Genomic DNA, 13668 nt, shown 5'->3' on the forward strand with positions numbered 1-13668 from the left:
AAAGGAGATATTGGATCCTGAAAAAATCCTGAAATGATGTGTAGGGTGGTGGCAAAAAAAAGGCAAAAGAATTATCTAGTAATATCTTGCTATAATTGCTGGATAAGTGATATTAACATAGGAACAGGAAAGTGTGAACAGAAATAGCAATGAAGAGTTGGAGAAACAGCCAGGCACTGTGTGTAAAATCAGCCAGCATCTAAGTGGCCAATTTGGTGTTTCTGTGAAAGGTGAATTGCACAATGCTTTATCTGCCACAGAGCAGGGAAATCACAGCAGTGTCAACTGGAGCAGTGCTTCAGGAAATTATTGAACAAGAGAGAAACAACCTCTGATCATGGCATTCCAGGAGAGGAGTAAATCCACAGAATTGCACACAGGGCTTAGACCAACGTGGCCTGCAAATGTCTGAGCAGTAATCCATTGCTTAACAAATGGGAAAGCAGCAGGCAGCAATTGCTGCTCAGCAGAACTGCTCAGAGCAGGGAACCATCTCTGCCCAAGAGTCTCACACAGTATCAGCCTGAGAAAGCACTGCTACTGAGAGGCTGGGGAGAGTAGAATTGCTGAAGTGTGAAATCCTGTTGGAATTACTCAACAATCACACTGGAGACTGGCCCCAGCAGCTGGGTGTGCATCCTCAGATACATATTTTACCAGCCTTTAAGCAGGAAACATTCCCTGGGCCCAGCAAGCAGCATTGTGTAAGCAGCCTGTTTTGTTGGATTCTGGTTTGTTGCCATTCAAACTTGCAGTCAATCTTCAGTGATTTGCTGAAGAGGATTGGGCACACTGGAAATCATTTAATTTCATCGTCTCTACCAAAAGAATTCAATAGTTTACACAACCCATTGTTGTGAAAGGTGATCAGTGAGCCTGGATTTCCCCTGCAGGCAATCACAAAGGATGCCTGACCTGTATCTCTGTGGAAAGCATAATAAAGTCAGTGGTGTGCTCCTGTTTGCACCAGCAGAAGCAGTCTAAAGAGCAAAAAAGGTTTATTCTGATGTCTTTGCTGATAACTGTCTTAGATATGTTCCAACCCTGCTGCTCCTCAACATCTCAGGACTAGACCCTGTTGCAGTTTGTGAAAGCTTTGATGTTTCTGAAAATTAGCTCTGCTTTAGGATATATTTGCTCTAGGTAACATCCTGACTGGCAAATATTAAATAATTGGCCCATCTAGAAGTGCAGGAAAACTGTAAGCTCTCAAAAGTAGAGAGGAAAGTTAGGGAAGGAAGGGTTAACCAGCCTTTATTTCTGCCAGTAACTCTGTTCCCCATCTGCCCCCATGAAGTATGAAATGCAGCAGATGTTTGATCCTGATCTATCAACCACCATACACATGAAGGCTGAATTAGTGAAGAAGGCGGCAGAGGAATGTTTGCCAGAGAAGAACAAGAAGATTTCCAACACCTGGGCAACTTAATGGTGGCAGATGGCAAAAAGCTGAAGGCAAAGAGAGCACCAGCAGCTGGTGCACAAATGGGGAGGAGAGAGGCCTCCTCTGAAACTGCACAGGAAGAATTTAATACCAGCAGTTCTGTAAGAATGATAGTGTGAATATACAAAGAGGAGCCTGTGTTTTAATTCAGACAACTCTCATCAAAAGTACTGGTGGATTGTCAGCCAAGGAGATTTTCACAGCAAGAAGCCATCTATTTGCATCAAACACTGTCAGTCTGCAAAACAGCAGCTTCTGGGTCATTTAACAAGACTCCAGATGTAGTTATTTTCTCTTAGGCAAGCAGCTCAGAGAGCTGTGCAGGAAGAAGGCAGAGCTGGCATATAAAGGGGGACAATCAAGCAGCATGTGGAGCAATTAGCCAGTCACTGTGATGTAACTCACTTAAATGAACACTTGGGTGTCCTGTGGTTCTCAGCACAAGGCTGCAAGACTGTGGGCAAACACGGGGTGGCATTCACACAGGTGCTGCCTGTTCTGCCACAGGATAAAGAAAGGAAACCAGGCAGAGCTGTAAATCTGGGGACTGACATCAACAGGGTTTCTTGATTTTTTTTTCATTTAAATGACAGAGGTGATTAATGCTTGCTGACAAGATAATTGTTAGGAATTTATCTTCCCCCACACTGGACTCATCCTTATTAGGGAATAGCTGCCCTATGCAAAATTCAGGTTTGAGCTCCACATCACCCAAGAGTATCTGGATCTGTAGGGCAGAATTTGGCCCTTTCTGGAGGATCCTTTTTCCTGCTAGACTAATTTTCACTGACACTGTGATTATAGATCCTGAGAACAACCTGTTTGTTACCTGTTGTGCACACCACACCTGCAGCCTGCCAGGCTAATGCTGCACTGAGCACTGACACTCTACAGAGACACCCAGCACAGAAGAGTCATTGACAGATCATTCCTCTAATACACAATTCACACCAAGTTTCTGTGGATTAGTGAGACTGCCTGCTGCTGTTTCAAAAGGCTCAGCAAGTGGGTAGAAGGAATGCTGTCTGATAGGTATGCAACTTCAAAATATCCTCCTACTGTTCCTAGAGAATTTGTGACCACAGGAGGAGAAAAGGTTATTGTGTGTGCAACCTGAAGCTTTAATTATATCGTGTCCTTTCTTTTGCAAGCAGAAATGTATATTTGTAACTGATAGTTACACTTTCTAGTTACGTATCTATCAAATTCCTGTTATAGTGAGGATGACTCATAATGAAATTATGCATTAGTTGCTCTGCTCATTATATTATTTGGCTTACTGTCAACATGCAAACTGCAAATGTCCTGAATTCCTCCTGTCCTTCATCCTCCTTGGCCATTTCCTAAGTACGTGCTGGTCAGAAACCAACAAATGCATTTTAAATTGTTGCAACTCCTTTGCAGGCAAAGGGTTTTCTCAAATAAGGTCCACTGCTGTACAGCTGAGCAGCAATTTCCCCTCCTACAGAATAGGATTTTCCTGATGGAATGCAGAGTGAAAGCCCATGTGAGCCCTCTGCTTTCCTGGACTGTCCTACTGTGCAACATTCATACAGTCCAGGACAGAAAATTGGAATACCTGTGAGGAAAGGGGGAGTATGGTGGAATCTCTCCCTAAGACTGAACCATGATAACTGATCAGCCCCAGGAGATCTTTCTGGTCATTCCCTGTCTACTCTGCACACCTTGAACAGTTTATTCTCCCCTTCAATTACTGCCCAATGTAAGAACCTCTCCTCTCCATTCAGTCGTGCTGCTCTTCCAGGCAGCTGTCACCTGCTGACCCCAAATCTGAGTGGCTTTAACTTGCTGTGAAGGACTGAGGCCCTTGGGATCCCCCTGGCAGAAAGATCCCTGGAGGAAGGGGAGCTGGGGGAGCTTTTTATGAGTCTTCTATAATCAGCATACACAACTGGGGAGCTGTGAGCATGGGTGGCACCTGCCACCTGCTTTAACCTGGCATTGAACATTGTGTCCAGTTCAGCACTGAAAGCTCTCAGAAGATCATCATCAGTCAGGACTCCTAGACCTGGTTGTCTCCAACCAGAATCTTATGTCCCTTGAGCTGCTGTGTCATCCCACTTACAAATCAATGGCACAGTGAGACCCGTACTGAAACAGAAATTTATTTCTTGGGACAATGAGAACTTTTATTTTTTTCCCTTTTCTTTTTCTGCCTTAAGGTGAATGAAGGGCACATGAAAGATGCAAGACAGGTGACATGAAAAAAATTTTTCTTTAAATTATTTAGAAAGCAGGTATTGTTCAGTCAGCCCTGCTATCAGTTCAGCATGTAGCTGCCCACCTTGAAATTCCTGCCCACAAAATTAAAAATCCCCTTTGCTGCCACCAGTTCTGGGAGAAGCTTGATGTGCTAATAATACCCCACTGTAAACTGAGAAACAAAACTGGAGCCTTGAGCCCCCCCTCCAACCCACTGACTGTGTAAGGAGCAGTGGCTAAAGAGGGAAAGGGAGAATGTCCAAGAGCAACAGCAAGTGTGGCACAGGGAAGCACAGAGAGCAAAGGCAGCTCTGTTAGGAGCAGCACTGATTCAGAAGCAAGCACCATGCTCATGGTCTCTCCAGATGTCCCCATCTATGGCTGGCTTGCACAAGCTTGCTGTCACTCAGTTTCAGTGAAGGCCAATGCAGAAGGAGGAGGGAGCAGTGGCCCATGCTGTGCACAAACACTGATTTGCAGTTTGGTGAAGCAAATCTGCCATTAGTGCTATCCTAACCTCCTAACCCTTTCCTTCCCAGGGTGTGAGGCAGCCATAGCTGGGGTTTGCTGTGATCTACTTTCCTCCTTAGTCTCTCCCAACACCATTCATTTCTGGGATGTCTCCTGAATGGTATTTTCATTTAGAGCAAAGAGTTGTGAACCAGGTGGTACTAAAAAAAACCGGCAGGAGTGGAACAAGCAGCAAAAGAACTAAGTCCCCACTTGCTCTGCCCCAGCCTGCCTTGGCTCCAGGGTGCCTCTCCAGTCCCCCAGCCCGTGTGTGCCACTGCTGCTGGCAGAGACACGGCTGTGCTGGTGGCTCTCACTTTTGTCCACTAGGGACCACACTGAGATCAGCAACACCAGCGATAGCAGATGTTAACAAGCCTTTCTGCATCTTGACCTGGGCTGGTCCTGAACTGACCACCAGGAAGAGACTCCAAGACCTCAGCAGAGCACAAATATCTCTGAGCTGGGATTTGGTGATTAGCAGAGCTTCACTGAAAACAGCAGCGTCCTGTAGCATCCCTCAGCACCTCTCTTCCCCACATCGAGGCACCTCGAATGCTGTGCTTCGGTCTCATTTCTTCTGCCCACCTCATCCCAGGTGCTGCTTACTCAGAAATTCAGACTGCGAGTCCCCGCCATCTGCAAACACTATTTTGCCATTTGAGAAGCACAGTGTACATCTGTGACTCTGTGCGCACAAAGCAGAGCACGGTCCCTCCATCCCCCTCGTTCTCTTTGTGCCACAGCTGCCTCACGGAGTTTGAAGAACTTTCAGCTTCCGATCCCTCCTCGCACCGAGCCCTGCGCCAGCCCCAGCCTGCGGCGGGGGCGGATGCTGCTGCTCCTCTCGCCGCTCGCATCAGCCGCGGCTCCTTCCATCCCCGGCTGGGATTTTCTCGTTACTTTCAAAACAATGTGTGAAAGCCTGCTCTGCAGAAACAGCAGCCTCAGTAAGTTTAAGGATGACTGAAGCTGTTTCCGCTCGCAGGGAGGTTTAAGAACCACGGAGGGATGAATGGAGTGAGAGCTAGCGCTGCATTCCGAGCAGCCATCCTATTACAGCCCTGAACAAAAGCGGGAATGGCAGGTCTAGCCTAGGTTAATAAACCCTACGGAGTGCATGCCTAAAAGCACCACGAAACAGCCTTAAGTCAGCTGAGAAAACTAATTTCAAGCATGGCTGTCTAGTGTGCCTGTCATTCCTATCATCCCTCCAAACTATTTCGGACATTTTGAGCAGCGAGTACTAAGCGATGAGTTAGCAGGGGCTGTGACATTAATGGTCCGAAAAGGTTTCGGCAGCGGCAGGGAACGATGACAGCGCTTAGCAAGCGGCGGCACTCCGGAGGATTCCGCTGGATCTGTGTTTGTTGATATCTGGGCTTCGCCTCGGAGGAAGATGTGAAGCTCTCGGAGGTAGGATGGGAACAAAGGGAGCTGTTGCTGCTCGGTGCCGCTGCCGCTGCCTGGGAGGGGGCGCTGGCATGGGGCAGCCGGGGTGGGAATTTGGGGACAGCCCTGGGTTTTATGGCAGAAATGCCTCCAGGACAGCCTGGCTCTAACCTCGCTGCCTGCGGAGGGGGCATTCCACGCAGTTCTTCCCTCGGAGTGAAATACTTAGAGGTCATACGAGAAAACACTTTGCTCCTTTCCTACCGAGCCAGCCGGGCTCTTTCTGAGACGGGAGAGGGGAGAGGGGGAAGCTGCCCTAAAATAAAAGGGGAAGAGGAAAGCTGTGGAGCCTGTAAACTGAGGGAGACATGCTTTTAATGTGTAAAATGTGTCTGAAGTGCCAACGATGTCATTTGAAAGGGGGAGAACATTCGCGGGGGAAGGTGGTGGGAGGAATTTTCCGGGTGAGAGACTCCTTAGGTTATAACCTATGGCAAAAGAAGGCGTGATGTGTCCATCCATTTTGCATAATCAAAGCTTTCTCTGCACTGTTGGCATTGTTCTGCTGGACAAGAAATGTAGTTTCAGACAGAAAAAGGCACGATTTCCTCCCGTGTCACTGCCAGCCCCATGACACCCTCCTCCCCTGAGAACCCAGCGTGGGGAAGGATGCACACGATGTTTAGGTGGATGCTGAAGGGACTGTGAGCAAGGGCTGGGGGTAGAATGAACACTCAGGATAACAGGAAGGCTTCCCCTTGAAAAACCTTGATCCTCCCCAGCCAGGAGCCCAAGAGGTGATAGGAAAAGTTAGAAGCCTCATGTACTTTTTTATGACGTGCCTATTTAGCATCACTAGGCAGGAAAATGTCCAAACATCAGAGTCAGGTCTGTATGGACAGGCAGGGCAGAGGGGTTTGCACAAGGTCCTGGGCACGGCTGGGCTGGGAGTCCCTGTTTTTGGGAGAGTGACCCTAACCAGGATGAACAGCAGGAACATAATGAATGAAAATCATATTTCCATGCATATGCAGAGCCCTTATCATTTGGTGTGCTTGATCTGAGTGTGATGTTCCCTGGGTTGATGAATTGTTCCAACTTGTTCATTAAAGTTTCATTTCCAAACAACAGAGAGACTTCAGAGTGAGTGGTATTTAGTAACAATAAAATGTTCTGCCTGTGGAAATGCTTCTCACAGGACCCATTAAAAATGCACTTAAAGAAGCTGAGAGTCATATCTTGCAGCAAGAGGTATGGAGTCACTTGCTGTGCTAAATGTTAAAATTAAGGTTATGATACCATTTTAAATCTACTTTAATGTGGATGTCACTAAGTATGCTTTACAATACTGTTGTCAAAAGCTCACAACTTCGAGAATTCTGTTAGACTGATTGTTTTCATTAAATCTTCATCAGAAAAAGAATTCCTACATGCAAGGACTTACCAAGTAATTTGAATTTACTCATCCTAACTAATGTTCTCTTTAAGGAGAACTTCAGTGTGTTATGCTGCATTGTAAATAGGTTGTGATACAATTCACTTAAAAACAAAATACCAATGAATAGGTTGTGATACAATTCACTTAAAAACAAAATACCAATGACAATTTAACAACAAGAGTGCTAAATGCATTCAGTCTAAGTGAATACTGGTTGTGCCAAAAAGAAGAAATATTGGATCAGGAATGGCAAGAATTGCTTTTAAGAAACATAAATATTCCCCATTTGATCCAAGCAAGAACTTTTCAGTTAACTGCATTACTTTGCATTGCAAATTTGGGGGCAAATAATTTCAACCCGTGTTATGTACTCTACTGAGTACATAAAGATAACAGTGAAAACTTTCTTCCAAAGAAATTGTTGCAGCAGTTTGCAATATGGATCAAAGAGTTGTTAGGCAGGGATATGAAATCTGTGCCAGAAATGAGCAATACATGCCGAAATCAAGTATATGGATTTTCTTTCCATCTCCCTTTTGTCCAGAAGCTTAGACAATTTTACTTTTTTTACTTCAGTGCCTCTCTGAGAGAAGGGCCTGAAGGGATAAAACCATGAGAAGGTGGGAGAATGCATTCAACTTGTGCCCAGGTTTCTTTGGGGGACTTGGGCAAATCCCCAGCATCTCTGGGAATTGGGCAGTGCCACAAGGCTTAGGTGGTAACAATGCAATGGAAATACAGCTCGTGGTGCTCAGGGAATGAGGCTGAACACTGGGCTCCAGACAGGGAACAATGCAATGCTAAATTGTGTCACAGAAGGAGGTTAATGTTTCAGTCATTTTCAATTGTAAAATATGACGCAACGCAAATCCCGTGATCCAAAACTAAATCTGCTCTCAAAACTATCCCAGAAAAATTGGTCACTTAGAAAAACTTCTGACCAAATACCCATTCACTGAGAGCCTGTCAGAAGTGACTCTAAACCTCCCATCATTCCATCAACGTGCAGATAGTGAAGCAAACTACATCAGATTGATTCACTGTGCTGAGGAACCATTTCCCTGTTTTCTTCAGAAGCTCAATGAGCCCTTTTTGCCACAAATCTCACTTGCCTTTCTGTTATGAACTGTCTGTGGAGGTCATGCAATTCTCTAATTTATTTATTTTATATTATTTAGGGCTTTCTTCAGCAAACAACTGTTGGCTTACAGATCTTTTGGGAATGGCAAATGTTTGCAAATTCACACTGTGTTGCTTGGTTCAGTCCTGTGGTGTTCCTTGATTAGATGACTTGTGCAGCTAACTGGCAGAAAACGAATTGCAAATTTCACAACCAAGTGTGCTGTTTCATACTGGATTTCCATCACATTCTGAGCAGTCAGGTTTAAAATTCACGTCTTGCAAGTAGTCATAGGAGCAACACATAAGCAATGAAGTGCTCCCACCAGACAGATGTGAGAGCCAGGTTAAACAGCTTTCAATTTCATATGAATATTCATGAAAAGTGTTTGGATTCCTGCAGCTCTGTTGAAATGAATAGTTGGCATCATCCATCGTGCCCTGCATGGGCCCTTCTCTCACAGCCCTTGTCACGTCCCCATAGTCTCCCCAACTCTCCTGTGTAACTCCACAGTGCCAGTGGAAACTGTTTGTGCAGCCAATTCAGGAGGAAAAAACGCCATCATGGAAATTTCTAATTTTTCCACATTAAAACCTCTCCTGTTGTGCCTGTCTTGCACATTCTGTGACATGAAGACAGCCAGCAGGGAGGACAGAAAAAGAGCAACAGTGAGGCAGTGAGTGCAGGAGAAAACACTGAAAGAGGGGAAAACAAGGGTGACAGGCAGAAGGAGGGATCAGTGGCACATAGAGCAGGTACAGGGGAGGTGGGAATGGGAACAGCTGGAACACCAATAGACAAGGACAATTTTTAACAGTGAATCTAGTGAATTTGGGTCACTAACCTCAAGGTCTATGGCTTTACCAGGCTCAGCCCTGGAGGTGTTGCTCCCAATCCCTCCCTGTGCTCACCAAAAGTGCCACCAAGCAAGGGGGTGACACAGACTAGTTTTTGTCATGCAAGGGTCTGATAACACACCAAGGAGGTATGGAAGAGTGTGAAAGTGGCAGATGAGAAGAAAACTAACATCTAATATATGGTTTAAAAGCAGTCAAAACCAGCTGGGTGAAGAATTTCTGTCAAACATATTTCCTCACAGATACACAAAAAAATTCAGCTGTCAAAACACCAAGCTCTTTTACTCAGAAACAAATCAAGGGGAGAAGGTTATAAAACATGAATATATTTGCCTTTTGAGATATTTTTGCACTGTACTTATGTCATATAGGAGGAAACCTCATGTCTCCCACTGAGTGAGCTCTATTGTCCATGTACTTTATATAGAAAGTCTGGTGTGAGCTAAATCAACAGGGCTGCTAAGACTTCATAAGGCAACCAGCAGTTACACCCCCGTCAGATGGCCCCTTTTTACCTTTTCAACGATTTTAAAGTCCAATGATCCTAGATATCCTTTTTTTTTATTCTAAAAATAGAAGTGGGCCTAAACTGCAAGTGCTGTGAGTCACACAGTGAGAGTCACTACAGGCAGCACACGTGTATTCATATTGTCAGAGCACACGTAACACCAGGCTGATACTGCCTGGGGAGAGTAAGAGAGTGAGAAGAATTAGAGGAACTAAAATCAGAGCAAATACAGAGAATCTTTGCTAGCACAAAAATTGACTCAATGTAGTCTGGAATAAAATCCCAACTTGAATTCCCCCTAGATACTGTTAAAACTCCTATTATGTCTTCTTCTTCTTTCTTAATACAAAGCTGTCCTGCTACCCATAAGTAATCTCTTCTTGTGCCAGTTGGGATGCCCCAGCCATCCCCAGGTACCAGCAATTTTGCCTGAATTCAGTGCTCTCCCATTCTGTGCCACTGCACTGTCCTGAATCAACCACTGCCAGAAGAATTTTGAAGACCAGAGGAGCCAAAAGAGCATTTGTCCCACTTCCCCACTTCCAGAGGATCAGAGCTCAGAGGGAGCTTTCTGCTTAAGCCCAAAGTGATTCATCTCTCCAAGGTTGCCATCCTGGTGGGACCCATCCAGAGAGCACTGTCCCTTTCTGTCTGTTTAGGTGTGATACCAAAGAAGGGATAATTGCCTGCCTTAAAGTGCTGCAGAAAACATCCAATATCCTTGGCTATGTTGTACTCATGGGCAAGCTATTTTCCACCTCAGCAGAGTGGTACTCCTCATTGACAGCCATTTGTTATTTGCAAATTTAGTTAGGCCTTATAAATGTCAGGCTCCCAAGTGCATAAATAATGTTTCAGAGTAGTAACCTGAAATAAGTCAAACTAGGAATGGTGAGAAGATCTGGAGTATGGTCCCTTTGGGACCTGCTACCACTTCTAATTAATATGTGATACTTAAAACATCACAGCCCATGGTTAACTCAAAGTCAGGGGGAATAAAGGAATATTAAATCCTCCTGGAGACCTGTGTCCAGGTGCTCCTCAGTGCAGCTGCCAAATACCCTGACTCCTGACCTTGCTCAGGGGTGAAAGGGATTTTTGGGGGGACAGCCTAGGGAATCCATCAGCCAGGCTGCCCCAGGGCTGGCATTGCCCCTTGTCCTCCTATTGCCTTCCCATTCCCATCTCACCACCCACTCCTGCACCTCCCACACTCTCCTGGCCCTCCAAGCCCAGAGAACCTCCTGAAAATTGTGTACGAGGGAGACAATGAGCTCCAGAGCTGGTGCAGGGAAAGCAGGAGAAGGGCAGAGAAGGAGCAAGCACAGGGAGGAAGGAGCAGCCACAGTCCTGGCACAGCTGAGCACCCCTAAATTGCTCTGCCTTATCGACCTGCCGAGGCTGCTGCAGAAACAGGCTCCAGACAGCCACAGGCTGAGCACAGCAGAGAGAGGAACAGCCCAGGGCTGGCTGAAGGGCAGAGAGGGACACCAGTGTCTGCCCTGGCTGGTCTGTGATGGGCAGGGCCCATCTGGTTATTGATGAGCTGGGCTTAAGCTTCTATGTGCAATTCCAGAGCTGCTGTGGTGGTGATAGGGAAAGAATTGATTCAGCTGTGAAAACCAGTCTTTGTGGAGCTGCTGTATGGAGGGCTGCTGTGGTTTGGCAAAGTTTGCTGCTCTGGAAAAGAAGAGTTTTGGAAAGAAAGCCTGAGTGGAAAGCATCACATTAACTAGGACATCTTTTTATTTCTTCAGCACAGGATATATAGTTCAAGGTTTAGGGAGCAATAACCCATGGAGGAAACAAAGGAAGTTCATTTGTAACCATAGCCTTTTATTAACTGGGAATATGCAAATTAAATGTCCCCTGACTCTTGAAAACTGCTCTCAGTGATGCCTCAGGGTATTTTAAAAACTTCTGGCAAATTCCCCCTTTTTGTTTGCTTCCTTATAGCAAGTTGATCTGAGTGTCACTCTGCTCTTTAAAAGCATTGCTGCTCTCCTAATTATTAATTGCATGAAACACACATTCCCCCATCTTGCTAAAAGTATCACAGGACAAACTCTCTGAATATGAAATATCTCAAAAAGTCCAAAGCAAAATCTCTTTTGGTTGAGTTTAATTAAGATGATCCAGTATTTTGTGTGCAGCTGATTTGGAAGGATTTTGTCGCAGGTAAACATGCTTTGGGAAAAAAAAATTGCTTTTATCTCTCCTTGCTTGCTGCTTTAGTTATATTTCAAGTGGATTAGTATAATCTTTCCATGGCCAAACTCCACAGCTAGTCTGTTCCATCATTGTTCTAATTTTATGAAAGGAAATGACTGAAAGCAATTAATTTAAAAACTCTCCATAGATGCATATGTGGATGCTCCTATTCACTAAAAACTCAAAAAAACCCTCTGTATTTTAAAACAATTTATCTGGTGCATTAAGCATGAACAGAATGTCTTTGTTAGGTGCACCTACCTTTTGATACTTCCCCACATAAATATGCTCATTGTGGAGACAGATCTGCAGTAACAGCCCAGTCAGAGAGCAGCCCCTGTTAAAGCAAATTTGAGTTCCAGGTGGGTTTTAATTTTCTTTTTTGCTGTGTGATAAAGCTGATTGATTTCAAGTGAGGAGTCTTTCCCTACTGAGACCTGAGCTGTCAAAAGCCATCACTGAACCTGCAAAATTCTGTCATAACACCAGAAGCCCAAACTCTGCTCCAGAACCATCAGAGTTCAGGGAAAATCCCCAGTAATTGACAAGTGAGGTTTTCTTAGCAAAGATATTCTGCCAGACTGAGCCATTATTTTGTGCACACACAGGCACCCACCTGGGGGCCAGTGCTAACACAGAGAGTCAACTCTTATTGATATGAGTGAATTCATCATCACTGAGGCCACACAAGAGGCTTCACACTAAAACCTTGGACTGGGCTATCCACAAACCCTTCAGATTCATCAAAAAGGCAAATTCCCACGTTGTAAAGTGTATTTGATTTCTTTGGAATTTAATGAAGCATCTAAATTTCCTTGAATTTGGGGGCAGGGATAAGTCAGAACTCCTGACCCCAGAGCTGTGCCTGCCCTTAGTAAAACACCTGAGCTGTGAGTGCAGATCAGTGCTGGCACCCAGAGCAAGGTGCAGGGACTCTCCTGGCAGGCCAGGAAGAAGTTTTCTCTGCAGAGATATTCCTGCTCTGTTCTGTGCTCATCCCCAGTCAATGCAGCAGCCCTGCTTATCTGCAGGAACACTTCCCAAGCCATTTAAACATTCCTAGGGGAGCTTCCTAGAAGATTTAGCACACCCTGCTTCTTTCACTGTGAAAATTTGAAGAAAAGGTGTTTTTCCACTCTTCTTTGCTTTTCAGTTCATTCATACCCTCTTCATTCTCCATTAAAACATGCTGTTTGTTTACCCTTTCCACTCTCTGTTCTCGTCTCTATTTAAAACCCTCACACACCACAGCCTGCTGGTCACTAGCCAGGTATCCAGATGGTATTTCTGCACCACATTGATAGGTGCCTTAGAAATAGCAGGGAGACAGGGGGGGAAAATATCACTGAAGATTTCAGATGCTCTTTTTGATAAATGGCAACTGTAGATCTAATTAGCCAGGTCCATCCTTTTGAGAAGCTGTGGAAACAACAACAATTGCAATCCCACAGAGCAAACACACCAGGACATGTCTCTCACTGTCAGGTTTAAGCTTTCCCCTCAGAGCAGTGTCAGACAATGTCCATCTGTCCATCCTTCTCCTGTGAAACACCAGGTTCTGCCAGGGTTTGAAGGTTTGTCTCAGAGCCCATCACCCTCCTGCCTCAGCACCACTGCACTGTGTCAACCACTTTTATGCAGACAACTGGTTTCCAGAATAAAGAGCAAACACTGCTCACCTTAATTGCATGAGCATCCCTCTGGCAGTAATCAGGCTAATTGCTTCAGTCAGGCCAGCAGGACTTGGCTCTGAATCAACCACCAAAATGATTATAGCATAAGTGCAGGAGTTCCTCTACAACTCCAAGGCCCACTTGTTAAACATTATTTACACCTCAGAAACACTGTTCATCTCTTCCATTTTATCAGGAGAAAGGTAGAAAGGTTCCAGAAGCATCTCTGGGAGTGGGGGGGCTGAGCCCACCCCAAATGCAATGACAGGGGAGACAGGTCTCCTTCCCCTCT

At 45.3% G+C, this 13668-nt stretch overlaps 1 protein-coding gene across 4 annotated transcripts in view; it reads left to right on the top strand.

The window, feature by feature from the left end:
* Positions 1 to 13668, top strand: part of LOC306806614 (calcium-activated potassium channel subunit beta-2) — a 127548-nt gene that overhangs the window by 36106 nt on the left and 77774 nt on the right. The window contains exon 1 of one of the 4 annotated variants that reach the window (XM_079315526.1): positions 4936 to 5593. The exons of the other annotated variants lie outside the window; for them this stretch is intronic. The gene's annotated coding sequence lies outside the window, so the exon portion shown is untranslated. Of the gene's footprint in view, positions 1 to 4935; positions 5594 to 13668 lie in introns of those variants that run through there. 4 annotated transcript variants of the gene reach the window in all.

This window comes from Erithacus rubecula (genome assembly GCF_903797595.1).
Source record: "Erithacus rubecula genome assembly, chromosome: 11".
Lineage (NCBI taxonomy): Eukaryota > Metazoa > Chordata > Aves > Passeriformes > Muscicapidae > Erithacus > Erithacus rubecula.